This window comes from Rattus norvegicus, chromosome 1 (assembly GCF_036323735.1).
Source record: "Rattus norvegicus strain BN/NHsdMcwi chromosome 1, GRCr8, whole genome shotgun sequence".
In the NCBI taxonomy this organism is placed as follows: domain Eukaryota; kingdom Metazoa; phylum Chordata; class Mammalia; order Rodentia; family Muridae; genus Rattus; species Rattus norvegicus.
In genome coordinates, this window is record NC_086019.1 from 17,378,173 (window position 1) to 17,399,499 (window position 21,327).

The 21,327-nt window shown below is 40.0% G+C and overlaps 1 long non-coding RNA gene across 1 annotated transcript; it reads right to left on the reverse strand.

Moving 5' to 3' along the window:
- Positions 1-4,576: 4,576 nt before the first annotated feature.
- Positions 4,577-20,395, reverse strand: LOC120098802 (uncharacterized). Its single transcript, XR_005497311.2, has 5 exons — positions 20,175-20,395; positions 16,296-16,411; positions 11,462-16,039; positions 5,635-5,690; positions 4,577-5,538 (listed from the first exon to the last, which is right to left on the reverse strand). It is a non-coding gene; the product is annotated as an uncharacterized LOC120098802 (long non-coding RNA).
- Positions 20,396-21,327: the final 932 nt, after the last annotated feature.

The window sequence follows — 21,327 nt, forward strand, 5'->3', positions numbered from 1 at the left end:
CACTAATTAGTGAGTGTCCTTATATCAACACTAGACTCCATTGCTCCACAGTTTAGATTTGGTTTCTTTGTATAAGTTCTGCTTCTGACTAGATTCAAAATAGGCATCACTGAACAGCTCACTTGGTCTGTAGTAAAGAAAAGGGGAGGGGGGGTTACATGGGAAGATGATCCAAAGAAAGCAAACGGAATAGATTGACACTGTTTTTCTCTACTGTGTTAGAGCAAACAGGTTAGTGAGATGCATTCACCGGTTTGAGACTCATTTTTATTGATGAAGTTGGTAAGATACAGTCCTAATAGGTATTTAGGTTGTGCTAAATATTTTATAGTTTTCAAAGAGTTTAATAATATGTCATTGAATTTGATTTTACCACAACCAACAAATAAGCCAGGACGTATAGTGAGCAAGACACAGAGAGAGAGAGAGAGAGTGAACGGGCACAGAGAGAAGAGAGGGGAAAGATTTTGCTTGGAATGAACCTAGCTGCATTGAACAAGGGACAGATAGTGTCCTTTAGCCGCTGGGCCTGAATTTGTCTTCTGTCAACTGCAGGTCCTAAGTATCAGGAGGTAGGCAAAAGATGGCAGCTCTGTGCAAAGAGTAGTTAGCCCACTCCAGGTCAATATCACAACTTTTCAATGTAGATAAAAGTGTAAGGGGCAGAAACAACCACACCTAGAAATGTTGTTCATTCTAGTTGGGGCTCTAAATAGGCTTTAAGTCTATTTAAATTTTGCATTTAGACTTATAAAGACCAACGGGTTGTCTGTATGACTCAAAGTCTTTCTGGAGATTCCTTCATGTCCGACATTAGCTAGAAACTGTTTCAAGAGATCTGCTGCCCTCCAAAATTCTGGTTTTTAGAGTTAGTGAAAACCTTCTAGACTTTTGCTTCTGAAGTGCAGTAGAGAAAAGTTGAGTGTCTGTTTGGCAGAGTGTTGTATACTCGGTTATGTAACATGCCTAATGACTATGCTTCTCTGACACATGCTGGGCGTGTTAGCATCTTTAGTAAGGGAGCAGTGTGTAGCATTTAGTGTAGACATTTGAATGGTTAGTTTTATATGCCAACTTAACAAGGCTGCAGAATTATGAATCAAAGCTCAGTTCAGATACCCCAGTGAGGTCTTCTGTCATCTGAGTGGGCCTTCTGTAGTCAGTAGAGGGGTGTGTGTGTGTGTGTGTGTGTGTGTGTGTGTGTGTGTGTGTGTTGTATACAAAGGGTGCCTATTTACAATGGGTGTGCTGAGATTAAAGGTATGTGCCACCAAGTCCAGCCTTACCCCAAGACTTGTTGTGGTTTGGAGTTGAGGAAGTGCCATGGGGAAGGCTGTGTTTTGCTCTGGAAGATGAACTGATTCATAATTACACATAGTTTCCTTGAGAATGGTTCAAAAAGGTGTTCTGTCTTTTTCTGTTTTTACTCCATTGTGTTTTTAAAGGAAAGTAAGATGATCACTAGGGTGAGGAACGTGATACAGAACATCTGAGGTTCTATCACAAAGCCTGCAATGGGTACTTAGAACCCAAGGAAAACTTCATTGTGGTCCATTGCCCGGTGCTCAAGCTACAAGATGAGAGTTCCTGCTGTTGACTATTTGCGAACCTCATTTCTCTAAAACAAATTATATTAGTTTTTGTTTGTTTGCTGGTTTTGATATATGTATGTATATATGTGAATAATTTGTGTGTGTGTTTCCATGTGTGAGTACATGTGTTTGTGCACTTGTACATATGTGTGGAAACATGAGGTTGCCATCCAGTGTCTTTCTCAGCCACTCTCCTTCTGATTTATTGAATCAGGGCCTCTCACTGAACTTGAGTTATTCAGGATAGTCTAACTACCCAACTTGCCTTGGGCATGCCCTGTCTCTGCTTCCTGGGTGCTGGTATCAAAGTCAGGCTGCCGCACCTTCCCAGGGTTTGTGAGGGTGCTGGGATCCATCTTAACAGTTCATAACTTGGACACATTGGACAAAATATGCATAATGTTTCAAACATATGAGCTGTAGATGCTCACATCTTGTAAAAATGAATGAGAAATAGAAAAGGAAAATATTAAGTAAAAGGATGTGGAAATTCTGATTTGGGGATGTAGAACCAGGAATGTTTTTAAAATGAGAAAACTAAATCTTCAGTTGTTACTGGATTCAAAAAATAATTTTGACAGATGTAAAAGAAGGGCTCATTTTTTAAAAAGCAAGTAAACAGGCTTGTAGAGGGTGCATTTTCCTTTTGATAATTTCTCTTTTCCTGCCACTGAAGTGTGGGAGGAGAGGCACATGTAGTTTGCGAATTCAGAAGAACTTCATATTACCATACTAAAGAAAAAGATCAAAGCTCGTAAATAACTTTCTACGTGGTCAACAAACTTAAGTCAAATGTAGAATGGAGTCTGGGTCTCCTGGAACTTAATCCTTTTCTGTCAATTCATTCTCAGCTGGGATCCTGTGTGGGGCCTTTAGGCTTTGGTTGGCCTCTCTTTAGTTCTTTCAACCACCATCCTTTTAGGTTTTATGCCGAGGACAAACACATAGGCTCTTTTCTGGACCTAAAGAAATCTAGAAAGAGTCCTCCAATATGTCCACCACAGAACTCAGTCGCATAAGAACTAAGAGAATTTAGCAGGCCATTGTACTAGAGCAGTATCACAAAATAACTCAACGACAGTATTTGGGGAAGATTTATAAGGAGATCAAACCGTTCTCAATTGGCTATGGATATAGTTAAAAAAAATCTGTCCAATGTATTTTTTTCTCCTAAGTACACGTGTATATCTAATTCACAAGTAAATGTGAAATCTGTGCTATTGTAAAAATAACCACAATTATTTAAAAAGCCATCTTGTATTGTCCAAATTCTATCAGCACTTAAATATAATTTTACCACATAAGTACTTATATATAGCTGAAAAAGGGCTTTGAAAAAAGGCTCATCAAAACCTCACTGTTTATGGAAATAAAGGAAACTTTAGAATATCTACTAAGAATTTAGTCACCAGATACATCTTGAGCAGCACCCAGGAACTCGGCAGGACTCTAGGCCCCAGGAATACAGGAAGAAACAAAACAGACAGAATGCCCAGTGGTGGTAGAATTTCTCTTGCTTTCTTGTCAAAGTCAGTCAGGCGATCTTCTAGAAAGTTCGCCTTTATAGTTGAACATCAAGTAAGAAAGCCACAAACCTATTTTCATCCCTCTAGGCAGATTGACTCTTAGGTGTGTATCGAAATGGGCTGTGTCTCAGGAGGTCACATTTGTAGTGAGCCATATTGGATTTGGGCCTAGCCGCTTTGTGACTGCATAGCTCAAGGTGGCTACTTGACTCTGGGCTGCATGACCACAGAGGTTTAACCTTGAAATGACTGCCATACAGACTTGAGATTGTTGAACTAAGAGCCTCTCCCAGGAACACCCTGGGAGCAATGACAGGATGTTTCAGCCTGAGCAAAACACCGGATGTCCCTGAGCAGATTCCTAAGAAGGGTTCGACCTTTTCAAAGAACATGTCCCCAGAAGACTGTTGCCTCTTTGTTATAGGAGGATATCTTGCAGTGTAGTGATTCACCTTATATCCTTGGGCATTTCCCAAACTCCCCCACCCTAAGCTTCAGTTCCCGCTTCTATTCCTGCCTCAGAGCTTTAAATGCTGTACATTTCTCTCAATAAACGAGACCTTGACAACAGAATCTTGCTTGGTCTCCTTCTTCTCTCGCCCCCCATTTAGGCCCAAGGGTAGCACCCCTTCGGGACCCTGAATAACTGGGTCCCCGCTGGCGGGGACACACATTAAACATGAATGTGACATGTTAATGGCATTGAAGAAATGGTGGTTCTGTGAACTTGGAATACGGAGTGTGTGGCTTATTGTCCAGAAATATCAGAATTTAAGAGATATGATCTACGTCCATTTCCGGATGTAAGTTAGGTCAAGTCCTGTCTAAGATCACGGACATAACTCGTCTGCTGCTGGATAAGGAAAGGGAGAGAGGAAAAATCAGGGTGTTTTTAGTTGATGGTCATTTGGTTGAGAGCTGGAAGATTATCCCTAAAGCATGTTCCCAGAAGATTCAAAACATAAATAAAAAATGGCTTAAAACTTTGAATGAAGGGACGTGGAAGCTACGTATAGTCTGCTTATTGACTGGGAATCATAGACCAAAAGTGAAAGAGGACATCATTGCTCTCAAGTGTTTCTTATTCAGTCAGCTTTTGGGGGTTTAATCCTTACAATTTGTGTTCCTGATCGTTCTCTCTGCTCCCTCTTGTTAACTGTTACTATTTTCCAATTATTCTCAGAAGACCAGACGTTGACGGGGAGGAGATGGAGTTCCAGTTAAGCCAGGGCCACCCATGCTTAAGAAAGATAAGAATCTGGCCCCGTTGTCAAGATGTTCAGGAAGAGACTCATAAACTTTCCTTGTAACCTATGGTAATATTTAAAATCTCATTAAACTGAAGAAGTGAGGCTTGTGTTTAGCCCAAATTTCTGACTCTATTTAGGAAGACACAAAACAGCTAGCTCTTATTCATAACATAAAAACTAAATCACCTTTCTAGTTTTAGCTGAATAGTCTTGGTTTCTCTAAACTTTTTTTATTATGGGATGTCTCAGAAATGTGCAAACGTAGAAGCACTGTAAGAAACAGCCCAGAGTCCAGCACTTGATGCAAAAATGTAAATATCACAAACATAATCAAATATTTCTATATTCTTCTTCTCTGAATAGTTTTTTTTCTCTATTTCCAGTATGAACAACTTTTTTTTCTCCATCTTTATTAAATTGGGTATTTCTTATTTACACTTCAGTTGTTATTCCCTTTCCCAGTTTCCAGGCCAACATCCCCTTAACCCTTCCCCCTCCCCTTCGATATGGGTGTTCCCCTCCTCGTCCTCCCCCCATTACCGCCCTCCCCCCAAACAATTCCATTCACTGGGGGTTCAGTCTTGGCAGGACCAAGGGCTTCCCCTTCCACTGGTGCTCTTACTAGGTTATTCATTGCTACCTGTGCAGTTGGAGCCCAGGGTCAGTCCATGTATAGTCTTTAGGTAGTGGCTTAGTCCCTGGAAGCTCTGGTTGCTTGGCATTGTTGTTCATATGGAGTCTCAACCCCCTTCAAGCTCTTTCAGTCCTTTCTCCGATTCCTTCAACGGGGGTTCCGTTCTCAGTTCAGTGGTTTGCTGCTGGCATTCGCCTATGTATTTGCTATATTCTGGGTGTGTCTCTCAGGAGAGATCTACATCCAATGAACAACTTTTCTAATTTCATATTGACCATGTACACGTGTGGCTTTACCCTTACATGTGTGTGTGCTGAGCAATAAATAATGCAGTCGTTTCAAGTGCTTTCAGCCATTAGAAAACTGTACCACAGAGGCTACAGCAACAACTTAGTGGTTATCTCTGCTCTCACACAAAAAAATCCAGGTTTGATTTCCAGAGCCCACATACCAGCCACCAGCCTTCTGCAACTCCAGGTTTAAAGGATGAGACACTCTTCTGGTCTTTTCAGGCCCAACACACACACACGGGACACCTACACACAGGCAGACAAAATTACTCCTGTGCACAAAATGCAAATAAATAAATCCTCTTAAAAATTATAGCGCAAGTATATTTCTCTGAAACTCACCTTTCTCTCCTCAATAAAGCATTTTGGAGATATTTAACGACGAGTCAAGTTGCTCTCTAAACAAGGGAAATAATTCATGTGATCACATCTTTTATGTATAATTTCCAGTTACTTGATACTGCTCACGTTAGAGGGGAAAGGCTAGGAAATCAGAACTGAAAGGCGATAAACATTTGTGTCCTTTCTCGATTTAGTCTGGGAGTGACAGAGAGGAGTGATGACTGTGGCAGTCGTGCCCAGCGACCTCTCAGTTTGGAATGCACATTCTTCATGAATTTGCCTAACTATAGAAAATGTAAACACTGGGAAATGTTCAACAGTCTTGTAGTATTGACATTGGCATTGTGGCATTGCCTCAGCTGTCACTCTGAAGTTAGAGTCTGTATCTTAAGCTGAGTTTAGCTCAGCGACAGAACACTTTTCTAGCATGAATGAAAAATTGGATTTGACTCTACTACTGGCGGAAAAGCATTCATCTTAAGACAATAAATAATATGCCTCTTTTTCCAGATTTTGGGTCCCTATGCAGCAGCAATGTGGCAGTCAGAGACACTAAGGAAGAGACATTTAATGTTGCATTTTTGACAAGTACTTGAGACATTGCTTGATCACACGAGATACATGGAGGCTGGAAAATCTTTTCAAATTAACAAGATAACCTGTAAGTGGAAGAGAAAAGGCTAGCAAAAAGAGTAAAGAGACTGGAAGAAGTAAGAAAGGTTGGCTGGGCTCTCTGCCCCTTCTCTCTCTTTCTCTTTGACTCTCTTCTCTCCCTGACCCCTTTCTCCCTCTCTCCCCTTCCCCTTTCCCCCTCCTCCTCCCCCTTCTCTTTCGCTGACTCTACTCCCTTCTCAACTCCCTTTCCCATATCCCCAAATAAACTATTCTGCACTATTAAAAAAAAGAAAGAAAGGGGCTGGGGATTTAGCTCAGTGGTAGAGCGCTTGCCTAGGAAGCGCAAGGCCCTGGGTTCGGTCCCCAGCTCCGAAAAAAAAAAAAAGAACCAAAAAAAAGAAAGAAAGGTTTGCTGGGAACGAAGTCCACTATGTGCATGTGTGTGCATGTATGTGTATGTATGTGCATGTGTGTACATGTATGTGCATGTGTGTACATGTATGTGCATGTGTGTACATGTATGTGCATGTATGTGTATGCATGTGCATGTATATGTATGTGCATATATGTGCATTTATATGTGCATTGTGCAAGTATTACAGTGAAGCACATTAATATGTGTAATTCATTTGTGGTGCTAGAGGATCATAATAGTATAGAAAAACATCAGAAATGATTGTTTGCTCTCCAAGTACAAATTTGTTCCTCTTAATTTTTGAACACATATTTAATTCTCTTGCTCTAAGTTTCGTTTTTTATTATTCCCCAATAGACTGTTTCTGATGCAATCGTGATTGCAAAGAAAATGAAATGTGTTTGCTCCTTTTGGAACATTATTCATTGTTTGTTCACGTTTCCATTAGGTTTGGCCTTATAGTTTCATGTTCCTCAAAGACGCATTTTTTTTAAATAACTTTTTGACCTGATTTACAAAGAGGATGAACAACTTCTACAAGAAATTACTACCTTGCTTCTGGAAATATTTGTTCTAAGTTACAGGGATAGGATCAAACCAAAGTATCTTTGAGTAAATTGGTACATTTGGAAGCATTTAGCCATGTAAGGACGTTAAACTTGAACGAGGACTTGTCTCTGCCTTTTGGCCTCTTTGGCAGAGCATCACTTGTGAACAATGGCCCCACCCCACTTGTGAACAATGGCCCCACCCCACTTGTGAACAATGGCTTTGCCCATCCATGGCCATGAGAAGAATCATGTTCACGTGTTTACATTACATCTGGGTTGTGAGCTACTCACAAAAAAACTTTATTTTGTGAATTTATATCAATTTCATAGAAACATTAAAAACAGATGTATGAGGTAAGGAAAGGCAAAATATGTACATGGATCCATTAAATCAGCATAAACAAAAGAGTGACTTACTCTTTCCCTTTAATATTGCAAAAAACCAAAGTCATTTTTACTCATTGACATAGAAATACACCCCCAAATAAGAACAAAAGTGTTATATATATGTATATATAACTATATATATATATCAGTATATTTCTGTTTTTCATCTTCTCCAGAACCAAAATGGAAATGCTTCTGGTATCATCAGTCACGTTTCAAGTGTTAGTTACACATATGTGTGTTTGTGTGTAAATATAATTTGTGTAGCTATGCAATAGACTTCCTAAGTGAATCTGTACCAAATGTGAAGTTGGAAAATGTTTGGGTTCTCCACCGTGACGTATTGATTTATTAGTTTGAGACTAGCATGTATAATAACATGATACATTTCACGGTGGCATCGTCATACATTATCTTTGTAGATCATTTTTCTGATTTTTTTCTTCTAATGTTGGTCACAAATTCACATAGTCAAAGGATCTTGGAAATGAAAGAGTCCTTTAAGATTGACTGTCTACTAATTAAATTTTCTCTTTAGTCATAATTTGGACAAGGCTTGGGTCACAGGTTTAAATAGCTATTTATCTGGCAGTTCAAAGAAGTTCTGGAGAGTGATATATTTCACTGTTGTCAACCATGAATTCTCTGTTTAGACATAGCCCATGTTTTAATTGGGCTATTTGTTTTCTTGATGTTCGATTTTTGGAATTCTTTAGATACGCTGGATATTAGACCTCTATATAGTTGGCTATAGAGCTGGTAAATATATTTTTCCTATTCCGATGCCTGACACTTTGTCTAAATGACGGTGTCCATTGCCATAGACAATGGTTTTAAGAAGCCTTAAGAAGGTTTTAAGTCTCATGAGGTTCCATTTACTGTTGCTCTTGGTGTCTGCGCTGTTAGTGTTCTCTTCAGAGAGCTGTTTCCAGTGCCAATGAGTTCAAGACTATTCCCACTTTCTCTTCTATCGGATTTAGAGTATCTAGACTTACATTGATTATTTGATCCATTTGAAGTTAAGTTTAATGCAGGGTGATAATATGGACCTATTTGCATTCTTCTATATCCAGCCATCCAGTTTGACCACCATTATTTATTAAAGATGCTGTCTTTTTTCCAATGTATTTTTCTGGCATACACACACACACACACACACACACACACACACACACACACACACATATACATACACACACATACAGATATCTATAGATGTATGGGCTTATTTTAATGCCACTAATACTAATTCAATTCCATTGATCACCAACCATGTCTGCTTTCAGGCCAATACCATGCTATATTTATTATGACTGCTCTGTAATACAATTTGAGACCGGAGGTGATTATATATCTAGCAGTTATTTCATTATCCAAGTTTTCTCTCTCTCTCTCTCTCTCTCTCTCTCTCTCTCTCTCTCTCTCTCTCTCTCTCTCAGCTATCCTGGTGTTCTTTTGTGTTTCCATATGAAGCTGAAAATTGTTCTTTCAAGTTCCGTGAAGAATTGTGTTGGGATTTTGATGGGGATTGCATTGACTGTATAGATTGGTTTTGGTAGGATGGTCATTTTTACCCCACTCATCCTATCAAGCCAAGAGCACTTGACTCATTTTTCATTCAGTAGTGAGCTGTTCAGTTTCCATGTTCAGTTTGTAAGCATTCTGTTTGTTTGTTTGTTTGTTTTTCTGTTCTTGTTGATACCCAGCTTTTATCCTTGGTAGTCAGATAAGATGAAAGGTATTATTTTAATTTTTTATCTTGTATCTGATAAGACTTGTTTTGTGTCCAAATATGTGGCCAATTTTGGGGGAAAAAATACCCATGAGGTACGGAGAAGAAGCTATGTTCATTTGCGTATGAGTAAAATGCTCTGCAAATATTTGTTAAGTTCGTTCGATTTATGACATCACTCACTCCATCACTTCTGCTTAGTTTTTGCCCGAGTGACCTGTTCGTTTGTGTGAGTGGGTTATTGACGTCACCCATTACCACTGTACGAGTGTCAATATGTGCTTTCACCTGTAGTAGTGTTTCCTTTATGAACATGAGTGCCCTTGTGTTTGCTACATAGATGCATAGCGCTGAGACCATTGATGTTAAGAGTTATCAATGAGCAGTTATCAATGTTTATTGGTTCCTGTTATTTTGTTGTTGTGCTATGTGTAAATGACCCTCCCTTCCCCTACCTTTGATTTTCAGATCTGAGGATATTTATTCCTTGTATTTTAAACTTGGCTGGATTTCCCCCAGGATCTTTGGTAGAGCTGCTTAAATATAGTTTAAATATAGTTTTATTATGGAATGTCTTTCTCTTTCTGCTAAGATTGACAGTTTTTCTGGATACAGTAGTCTAGGCTGGCATCTGTTGTCTCTTAGAGTCTGTAGGACATCTGCCTGGGCCCTTCTGGCTTTTACAGTTTCATTGAGAAGCCAGGTGTTGTTCTAATACGTCTGTCTTTATGTTACTGTCCCCCTTTCCCTTGTGGCTTTTAATGTTCCTAGTTCTGAATGTTTAGTGTTTTTGATCTTTTCTGGTCTACTATATTTGGTGTTCTGTGTGTTTCTTGTACCTTGATAAGCATCTTCTTCTTTAGGTTAGGGAAATTTTCATCTATGATGTTGTTGAAAATATTTTCTGTGCCTTTGACCTAGGTTTCTTTTCCTTCCTCTATTCTTATTACTGGTAGTTTTGGTCTTTTGCATAATGTCCAAGATTTCCCAAATGTTCTTCTGTATTTGGATATTTTTATTTAATATTTTCTTTGGCTGAGGAATCCATTTCTTTAGTCTTCAGTGAATCAGACTCTCTCTTCCATCTCTTGTATTCTGTTAGTGAGCCTTGCCTCTGAGGTTGCCATTCATAGTCCTAAAATTTTCACTTCCAGTTTTCTCACAGTTTGGGTTTTCTTTGGTGATTTCTATTTCTACTTTCATGTCCTAAAGTGCTTTCTTCATTCCTTTCCATTTTTTGTTTGGGTCTTTACAGATTTCACTAATAAATATATTCATATCATTTTTAAGGTCCTTGAACACATTTATGATAGCTATTTTGAAATCTTTGTCTTGTGTTTCAACTGTGTTGTATGTCTCATGGTTTGCTGTAGTAGGTTTTCTGGACTCTGGTGAAGACATATTGTCCTGGCTATTTTAAATTGTGTTTTTACACTAGCATCTAGGTATCTGGGTTTGGGATGATTATAATTCTAGTGTTGATGTTTTTCTTGTCTTTATTGGGTAGCTTTTCTGCTTTGTTTGTTTTGTTTGTTTTTGTTTGTTTGTTTGTTTTTTGGTTTCTGTTGTCTTCTTGGGATCTTAGGAGACTGTTCACTGTGGGTCACCTGGTAGGGAGAGCTTCTGAGTCTCTGACAGGTGTGGACACTGTGTGGCCAGGGCAGGCAATGCTTCTAGGTATTGGGAGCTAACAGGAAGAAGTGAGATGGGCTAGAAGGACTGGGAGCTGAGAGGGCACATGGAAGGAAGGAAAGCTAGACTAGCCACAAGGATCTGTGGCATCCTCAGACAAGGTAGGGAGAGAATGAAGACAGGTTCCCACAGGTAGGCTCCTGCAGGGCTGGGGTGAGGCAGGGAAACTGAAAATGGTGGACAGTAAGCCGAGTGAAAATTGTATGATTCCCAAGAAGAGAGGCGAGAGGGTTTCCAGGGAGAGTGACTCTGGGTGTTGGAGACTGAGACAAAGGGGGAGAGTGAGGGAGGAGGACTGTAAGAAAAGACCTGAATAGCTCCCTGGCAATTGGGGCAGAGAGGAAACAGGGGCCTCGGCAGGTGGTCTGCTACAAAGCTGGGGAAAGGACTAGGGAATTAGAATTGGGGACAGGAAGGAGAGTAAAGGCCACCTACCTAACTCCCTGGCCAGCAGAGCCAGCGAGTTTCCAGAGTTTGTTCTCTTTTTGCTTTGAAGAAAAAACCCTCATCACCTGCTGGTTTAAAAAAAAAAAAAAGAGTACACGAGAAAATGTGTTTTGAGACAGCGCATTTCAAATGCCCCCTTTGTAAAACTCTAGAAATTTCATGGTATTTTCCATTTACATCTTTGGTTTCTCTTACAGATGAATGAAATTTCCCCACCTTCGTTTTTCGTTACCACTGACCAAACATGAGCACCACCTGGTGAACGAATCATGCTGGGCGTGCCTCTGTGTTTGTTTACACGCTTCCTGTGAGGACTGCCTATGGCAACAAGAGGCCTCACTTTGGATTCCGTTCCTGCTGTTTATTTGATCAAAGAACATTCAGCTTAGTCTTTGTGAAGCAAGCTACAGCACTTGGTGAACTCATTTATGTGAATAAAAAAGTTTGTGCACAGCCTAAACGGGTGCAAGATAGTTATTTTTTTTTATTAAACCAGTAAAAATTAACATTCCATACAACTTGGCTTAGCTTAAATCCTTCTGAGCCTGCTTGCTAGCTTTTCTAACATAAGGCCTTGCCCAAAGAGAAATCCTTGCATTTCATGATTTCCACGAGAGCAAGCAATTGTATAAAAGGGATGAAAAACTGGCTTTCAAACATAAGCTTCCTACTTTGACCCATTTTGAATCTGTCTCTGCTTATCCTGAGCCTTGTGAGGAATGAATGGTGTAAGAGGATGCTTCTCTGCCTCCCCAGAAATGAGAAACACTCCTGTAGCCTCATGTTACAGAGCAACTAGTAAAGCTTTCCAGTCTAAAAATAGGGATGGCATAAACAGTTTTCTCGTGTGTTCTGTGTTCTTATATTAAAGGTTGATACCTTCCACTTCAACTTAGAGTAGATGCCAGCTCAACTTGCTGACACACTATAGGATCTTTACCGGCCTGTGTTCGGAACTCAGGTCCTTTCCGAAAACCCCTTTCCTTGTTGGTTAGTCAACTGCTTTTGGGGTCGTAGACTCGATTGTGTATGAATCATATCAGAATTACCGAAGCCCTTCACCGTGGCATACTATTTTGAGATGGGGACCTTTAAATAGTTAAGTTAAAATAAGAGTCAAGATTCAATCTCACCGATATTCTTATAAAAGGAAAATGTTAAGACATGCAAAATATACCCATCAGGGACCCCTGTGAACACCGGGATAGACCATGTGTGAACAAAGGCAGTTGCAGCCATGTATACATCAAGAAGAGAAGCCTTAGGAAAAATCAATTCTGTAAACACTTTAATCTTGATTTCCAGCTTCCAAGTGTGAAAAAAATAAATAAAACTGCATCATGTCTGCTGTCCACTATCTTCAGTGTCTTTGTTTTAAAAAGAAGGGAGTTTTTCACAACCCCAGCTCTGCCAGTGGGATTGGAAGAGAAATGTGGGAGTTTCTATCTTGACTGTCAAGATGTAGTAGTCACCACTTGGGGCAGGATGGAGTTTACTCTCCTCAAGCGATATGAGGACTGGATAAATGGATTCTGGGGGAAAACAATGTTCTTGAACATAGAGAAATGGAGAATGGATGTTCTCTTATTCTAATGTTCTATTGTGGAGCGAGCAGTGCCGACCACAGATGTGTGTCTCACTTGTTAAACAGACCAGCAGTACCTTCCTCACAGCGTACTTATCCCTCCTCTGAAATCCCCTCCACCTTTCAAAACCTTGAAGCTTGACCTATGGTTCCTTTCTTGTTATCTTCAAGGCATTGACCGCAACTTGCTTCCCTAGGGGATAGCCCAGAGCCCAAGCCTCTGAAGAAGCAAGCATGGGGACAGTAGTTTGGCTTTGTACTATTTGTGGAACGGAGATCTCTCAAGAAATGTAATTGCAGATATTTAAGTGGAAACATGTTATTTTCAGTGTTGGGTATCATACTCAGTGCCTTACACACGAGGAACAAGCCCTCTACCACTAAACTATTCCCCAGGCCAAATACTGACACGTAATGTGTGCACTTGAGATTTGGGTAAGCACTGTGATCCATCCTGCATTAGGAGATTGTGTATCTTTAAGGTGGATTAGGAGATTGTGTATCTTTAAGGTGGATTAGGAGATTGTGTATCTTTAAGGTGGATTAGGAGATTGTGTATCTTTAAGGTGGATTAGGAGATTGTGTATCTTTAAGGTGGATGGCATTAACACAGCCAATACCAGCCGCTACCTTAGTTTGTGTTTGAGGCACTTTAAAAAATGTTCCAGGTAGCCAGATTCTCAGTATCTTCCAAAGAAAAGAAATATGTTTTCTTTTTTCTTTTTTTTTTTTTAAGATTTATCCCAAGAAAGATGTGGAGTCACAAGCTTTGAAGAAACTTGAAGTACGTTTTTACTATTATAAGATCCTGAAGAAAATGAGCCACTTAAAAGGTTTGGGTTTGGAAAGACCTCTAGCAAAGCAGGTCTTAGGAAAACTGTATTTTCTCTGCCTCCATTCCAAAGACAGTTAGTTATACATTGTTTCAGGTACAATATTTAATTCATACACACATATACACACACACACACACACACACATACACACACACACACACACGCTTATTAACTTCAAAAACTAAATGACTCAAATTATATCTAATATATACCTGAGGGTTTCTGACTATCAAACCATTTGGAATTTAATCTTACTGTCTGATGTACCATTAAAAGAAGTCGTAAGATAAGACTAGATTACAAGAGTTATTCTGAAAAAGATCACCTGGTGTTTCAGTCATTCATTTAAAAAAATCAAAGCACAAACAAACAAGATTATGAAACCATAAGCCCAAACCCAGATCCACAAACACCCTTACTTTGTCATTATGTCCAGAGCCTTAAACAGGTTACACACGACCCATTTTGTTGGTGCATACACTGGTAACAAACACCTTCTGAGAAGATGAGAGAGACACAGACTACATTTGTGTTTCAGTTCTTTTTTTCTCCCTCAGTCTCTCCATCATTTGTCTTACTAAAGTTGAACAATGCACGTGGGCATGTGCACATGTATACTCAGACACACACACACACACACACACACACACACACACACACACTGGTGCTCAGAAAGAGCATGGCCTTTGAGTCAGAAATTTGAGACCTGAGAAAATCTGTGGACACACATGTCCCATTACACTGACTAGCAGTATAAAATTTGCATACACACACACACACACACACACACACACACACACACACCCCTTTTAATCTAAGTTTCTTTATCTATAAAATAGGTAGCACAACATGCTCTTTCGCCAACCTGCTGCTGCAAAATTTTAAAAACGATGTCTTTTATTCTGCACTAGGTCCAGCACCTCAGTGCCCCAAGATATCTGCTAGATATCTTCATCTCAGTCAGCAAAGCCTCTCACCCACTTTGCTCCATCCCATATCACACTGCTGATGGCCTCTCTCTGAGCCTGGCAGCAATCTTTCTACCCATCCAGTTCCCAAGGCAGGTTGTCACCATGTCAGAAATATACATCTCAGTTCCGTGGTGGCCTAGCGTCTTTGGCTGTCACATACTCTCTTACACTTAAATCTGCACATGAAAGAACACACAACACAATAACCTCTGATCCAATTGATAAGATATACTTGCCCATCTAGACATACAAATCCCTGTACAAAACCATCCCTTAAAAACATTCCTAACAACCTGTAAATGTGCAGAGAGGAATCTTAACATCAGCCTCCATACCTTCTCTGCTGCTTCTGCCTCGCTCCAGTCTCCTCCCCTCTCTAAAACTTTTCTCCCGCCCACCCTTCCTTCTAATCCAATGACAGGCCTTGTTTTATCTTGTACTCACCCTCACCTGTATGACATCCTACGTCACACCCTTTTTTATCTAATTAAAAAACAACTTTTCTCTCAAATATAAGCTGAGCACGACTGTTATCATTTTGTAGTTAAAACTCTAAAATATAACTAACACCCTGTCCAACACTTTATCAGTTGAACAGAACATTTAGCTATCCATTTCCAGCTTAAGAAATGCTTAAAACCTATGCCATATCTTAGCTAGCTTGTATACTATCTGATAACTATCTAATAAAATATGTATTTTTTCAGAGTTAAATAACCTGATATACTATGAGACTATAATCAGTCTTCAACCCTGTCGGAAATCTGAGAATGACCAAATATCTCTACACATAGGAAGCCTAACACAGCTTCTAGAATTGAGAGGTTGCAGAGACAAATCTCCACTAGCATAGTCCTCTGTCAGCAACATGTCAGCGCAAGCCTTCAGGCCCCAAATCAACTGACAGACTTGAAACGCAGAAACCCCGAAGGGCTGATAACTGGTGGTGATTAAGTATTAACTCTTTTCCAGACATTCGTGTGTATGAGACAGACTGGTGGACAATAAAAGTGGGCTGATTTCTGTACCTGTGGTATTTAACTCTGGCAGGCCAGTGGGAAGAGGGAGAAACAATCCGCTGACGGCCAATATTGATTATCCAATACGGATGGAGGATGTAAGTGTCACAATACGAAGACGAAGAACAAGAAAGGCCAAGAATGTCCCCTTGCAGCTGTGGATGGAGGAGGTAGTGTTGGATTCACCCTAATAACAATACGCACCTCAAAAGTTGGACATCGTGTGTGGGTTGACTGCGGGGCTGTGAGGACTGCAGCCCCTAAAGAAAAACAGCTCCCAAATTCTGTTGCTTCTGTGTCTCTATTTATGAAAAAAAAGTAGGCTTTGGAGACTTTGTGCCAACCTGGAAACAGGGATGGCGTCCCCTTGACAAGCATTGATGGGAAAATGGGAAGCACAAAGGCACTTACTGAGCACCGCCTCACTTCGTTCACACCTCCTCCTCAAGCGGGAAACACTTCAAATCTACATATTTCTATTATCCGGTAGCATTTCCAACGCTGGTTCGCATGAGAGAGTACCTCACCTGTAAACAGAAATGTGCCTGTCATAGGAAAGAAACTGAACAATCGATTACTTAGTAAGGTTTCTTAAAATTATATATCATGGTTTCCCCTCCCCCACTAAAAAGAGTTGGATTTCAGCCTTCGATTTTAAACTTAAAAATAAAGACCAAAACTTTCTGAGGCTGAAACTAGAGCTTTTCTTTTCTTGTCATTATGTCCAGAGCTTTAAACATGTAACACACGACCCATTTTGTGTGTATATATATGTGTGTGTGTGTGTGTGTGTGTGTATGTGTGTGTCTATATATATATGTGTGTGTATGTGTGTGTATATATGTGTGTGTGTATATACATGTGTGTGTATAATGTATATATATATGTATGTGTATGTATGTGTATATATAGAGAGAGAGTGTGTGTAGTATGTGTGTGTATGTGTGTGTATGTGTGTGTTTATATATATGTGTGTGTGTATGTGTGTGTATATATATGTGTGTGTGTATATACATGTGTGTGTATAATGTATATATATGTATGTGTATGTATGTGTATATATATATAGAGAGAGTGTGTGTGTGTATGTATGTATGTGTGTGTGTGTGTGTGTGTGATTGTGTGGGATGTGTCTCTGTGTCTCTGTCTCTCTGTCTCTCTCTCTCTCTCTGTATGAGTAGGTGTGTGTGATCTGTGTCTCTCTGTGTGTATCTATGTATGTGCGTGTGAATCTGTGTCTGTCTGTGTGTTTCTGTGTCTGTCTATGTATGTGTGTCTGCGGGGGAGGACATGCACGTGAGTTCAGGTGCACATGAAGGCCCATAGCTGACATTACATGTCTTCCTTGATCTCTCTCCATTTACTTATTGAGACAGAACATCTCACTAAAGCTAAAGTGTACCAGTCCAGTTCCAGAGTCCAGCCAGGCTGCTTGCTCTGGGGTTTGCCTGCTCTGCTGCCCCAGGGCTGAGATTCCAAGCAGCTGACGTCCACAGTAAGAGCTTATCCACTGGGCCATCTCCCAAGCCCTCCTGGGCAAACTTTTATGACACTACACACCAACTTCACTTGCTGCTCTCAACAAGACTAACTAAAACCTTTGAAAAATCATTTCATTTTAGCTTTCGCAGATCATGTACTAACTATTGTGAACAGTATGCATGTATTTATGCATTTAAAATATTTCTTTAGGCTCTTAACGTTGAATTACTAGATCAGGAGATAAGCATATTTCCATGTTTAACAGTCATTGACAAATTGCCTTCTAGAAATATGAATCTAAGAAAAGGATTAGGGGAGTTGCGAAGATAACTCCAATGTTTCCAAAACCCATATTGGGAAGCTCGCCGCTGCCTGTAGATTCTGCTTCTCGAAGATCTAATGTCTCTAGCCCTCATAGGCACATACCTACATACTAACACATAATTAAAAATAAAATGAGTCTTCAAAATAAAAGATTGGCGCCTAGAATCTGTCAGGAAGTTGGCGATTTGGGAGTGGAGTTTTTCCCCTTAGGTTAGTACATAGAAATAGAAACAGACACTCATACATAGACATACAGCAGCACATTTACTCATCCTCTGTAGTGGACATTGTGTAACAGTGTGAACTGTGTAGAGAGTAACAGTGTGAACTGTGGAAAGAAGCTGTGACTGTAGAGATGGACTGACTAGGAACTACAATATTGTGAAGAGACTAGAATGCTGCAGGCTATTGACCTTATCCCAGTCCAGGCAAAGTCCCCCAGAACAGTCATTCCTTGCTCACCTCTGCCTCTTTTTCTTTCTTTCTTTTTCTTTCTTCTTTTTTTTTTTCGGAGCTGGTGACCAAACCCAGGGCCTTGCGCTTGCTAGGCAAGCGCTCTACCACTGAGCTAAATCCCCAACCCACTCTGCCTCTAAACTAACATCCCATGACTAAGATATAAAGACCTCTAGACCACGTTAACTTGCCAGACCACTAGCTTCCATGACACAACAACTTAAGATAGCATCATAGGTTATAGAAAGTCTCACCCATCTTCTTGCCACTCCATATGATGTAGCCATCAGTGCATTTTAAACTTGCCTTGATGGGTGACATTTTGTTCTATAAAGCTATAAAACTTCATGAAACTTCTTCCACACTGGATTTTGGAGCTTGGGGTAACATAAATCTGTATTTCTAGGCCATAGTCACAGGTGATGACTCCAGAATAAACTCTTACTTGCTCCTTTTTAGACAGGAACTGTGGTTTTTGCATTGATTATAGGATGTGTGTGTGTGTGTGTGTATGTGTGTATGTGTGTGTATACATGTATATGTGTGTGTGTATATGTGTGTGTATCTGTATGTATGTGTGTGTGAATGTATACAGGAGTGTATGTGTATGTGTGTATGTGTGTATGTGTGTGTATGTTTGTGTGGGTGAATGTATATAGGCATGTATGTGTGTGTATGTGTGTATATGTATGAGTATGTGTATGTATGTGTGAATGTATACAGGCGTGTATGTGTGTGTATGTGTGTATGTGTGTGCATGTGTGTATGTATGTGTATGTGTGTGTGAATGTATACAGGCGTGTATGTGTGTGTATGTGTGTGTGTATATGTGTGTATGTGTGTGTGTGTATATATGTGTGTATGTGTGTGTGTGGGTGTGTGGGTGTGAATGCATACAGGCATTATGTGTTTATTAAAGTCAACGTGCATGATCACCTATTTAAAATATATCAGAAAGACTGACAAGATGCTGGTAAGTACCAAGATGAAGAGTCTTAAATGTGTTAGGTACAAAAGTGTACATCAAACATAGAAGTACTATCTACTGAAATATTGAGAGAACTAGTTCTTGAAACTGCTTCTATAATGCATAACACAGAGAAACATAGTAAAGTCGCCCATTAAAATAATGCCAACTAAAAGCCATGACTTTTCCATCTAAAAGTCTGGTAAGATGGCTGCCATGCATCAAAATCATCTGACTATTGATCCTGCTTACCAGTAGCTTTACAATTTACACCAACATTTTAATATTTGAGACTGCTGAGATTTGCCACTTGCATTCTGAAATACAGCTTAAACGGAGGCAGGGGCTGTGGAGGATGGGGTAGGTGAGTAAGAGCAAGGTGTAAATGCCATATATATTGGAAAATGCTGCAAAAAACCTTTGTGTGCTAACTTGAAATAAATTGCAATAAAAGAAATAGTTGCACATCCATGAGAAAAGTAAAGATAATCGAGACAACAGAGATTTTTAAAACTGTGACGACAGAAAGTCAGTGTCAATGCATACAGACATTAATGAATACTGCCAACTGCAAGGTGGACATGTGTGGCGTTACCTGGGAAACACACACACACTCCACACACTCCCCGCAAGACAAGCAGCAAGTCGAACTGCGGAACTGATTAAAATTCAGAAACAGGCAAGATTCGGACAGTCTTGCTCATAAAAACCTCCATATTGCTTCCTTATAAACTTCTCCCCTCCCACGGCCTCTCGCCACGGGACACCTTTTCTTTGCTCGGGCTGTAAAAAGCGAAGCTGTCTCCTGTCTCCCTCACTCGCTGTTTCCATAAGATGTCATGTGTCACATCCTGTTTCTGAGCTAGCTGATCTTTGCTAACAGATTCCCACTCGTATTCTCGCCTGCTCAGCTCCCACACACTGTTATTTTTCCTGCCTAGACAATTACGTCTATTTCCTAACGGGTATCCCCTCCCCCGGCAGCCCACCCTCACTGACAGCGACGTCCTTCTAAGGTCCACATATCCGATTATATAAGTCATCCCGTCAGAATCCTTTACCAGCTCCATTTGCATCCATTACAGAACGAAGCCAAATCTTCCCGGCTTTGTTTGCAAGGCTCTCCAACCATCTTGCTTGAGGCTGGTATTCTAAATTTATCTCTTCCTAACTCCTTGCCTTCCACCTACACCAGGACATCTTACCGGCCTCTCAGAGGTTTTCATCTACCGATACTACCTGATGAAGGCACTGGGAGTGCCCGCTGCCATTTCTGCTCTTGCCTGGGAACTACGCAGACTATAAACTGTTTCCAATCTTAGCTTTTTAAAGAGGCTTTCAAAAGTTGAGTGAAATTTCTTTTTTTTTTCTATTCCTCTTACTTTTTGTCTAATTATCTGGTCAACTAATATCAGCTGAAAAAAAAGTTTAAGGTTTTTCTAATATTTCAACACAAGGCTTATTTGACATAAGATGATTTTATTGTTTATTTCTTCACACATGGTTTTAGCTACCATGATGCCTAATGGACATGCTACTGGACACATTCTCAGTGAATATTCACCAGAGTGTGTGTGTGTGTGTGTGTGTGTGTGTGTGTATCCACACACATATGTGTGTGTATGTCTATATATATATATACATATATATGCAAATTACTAGTAAAATCATAGAAACTGTTTCAGGAAGATGTATGGGCAGACATCCTTCAATTACGTTCTCTGCTAAGCTTTTAGTTTCTTTTTATAAGCAGAGGTCACCCATGTCCACCAGATTTATCCCACAGGGTTTGGGGAAGATTATTATAAGCAAAAGTAGACTTTGTGAATTGAATTACAAATACAAATTTTCATTATGTGTCCTAAATTAAATGGAAGACAAAGTGGTTTTGGCTAAGGAGAAACAGCAATGTGCACTGAAATCATTTATATAAGTAAATAGAGTACTTCAGCCCCACGTGTGCTTTGTTAACGGAGTCACAAGACAGAAAAGTTAATTGAATTGAAAATTAAGTCAGACATTTCTAAGTAGACATTTAACAGAACTGGTACCAGGCCTTTTATTGGAACAAATGAAGTTTTGTTGTTTCTTTCCCAGAGATAGAGTCTACCCTGTGTAGTCCAGGCTAGCCTTAGAGTACACATGTAATGCAGGCTGTCCTCAAGTTCTTTACCTTCCTGCCTTAATCTTTCCAGATGGGGATTATAGGTTATC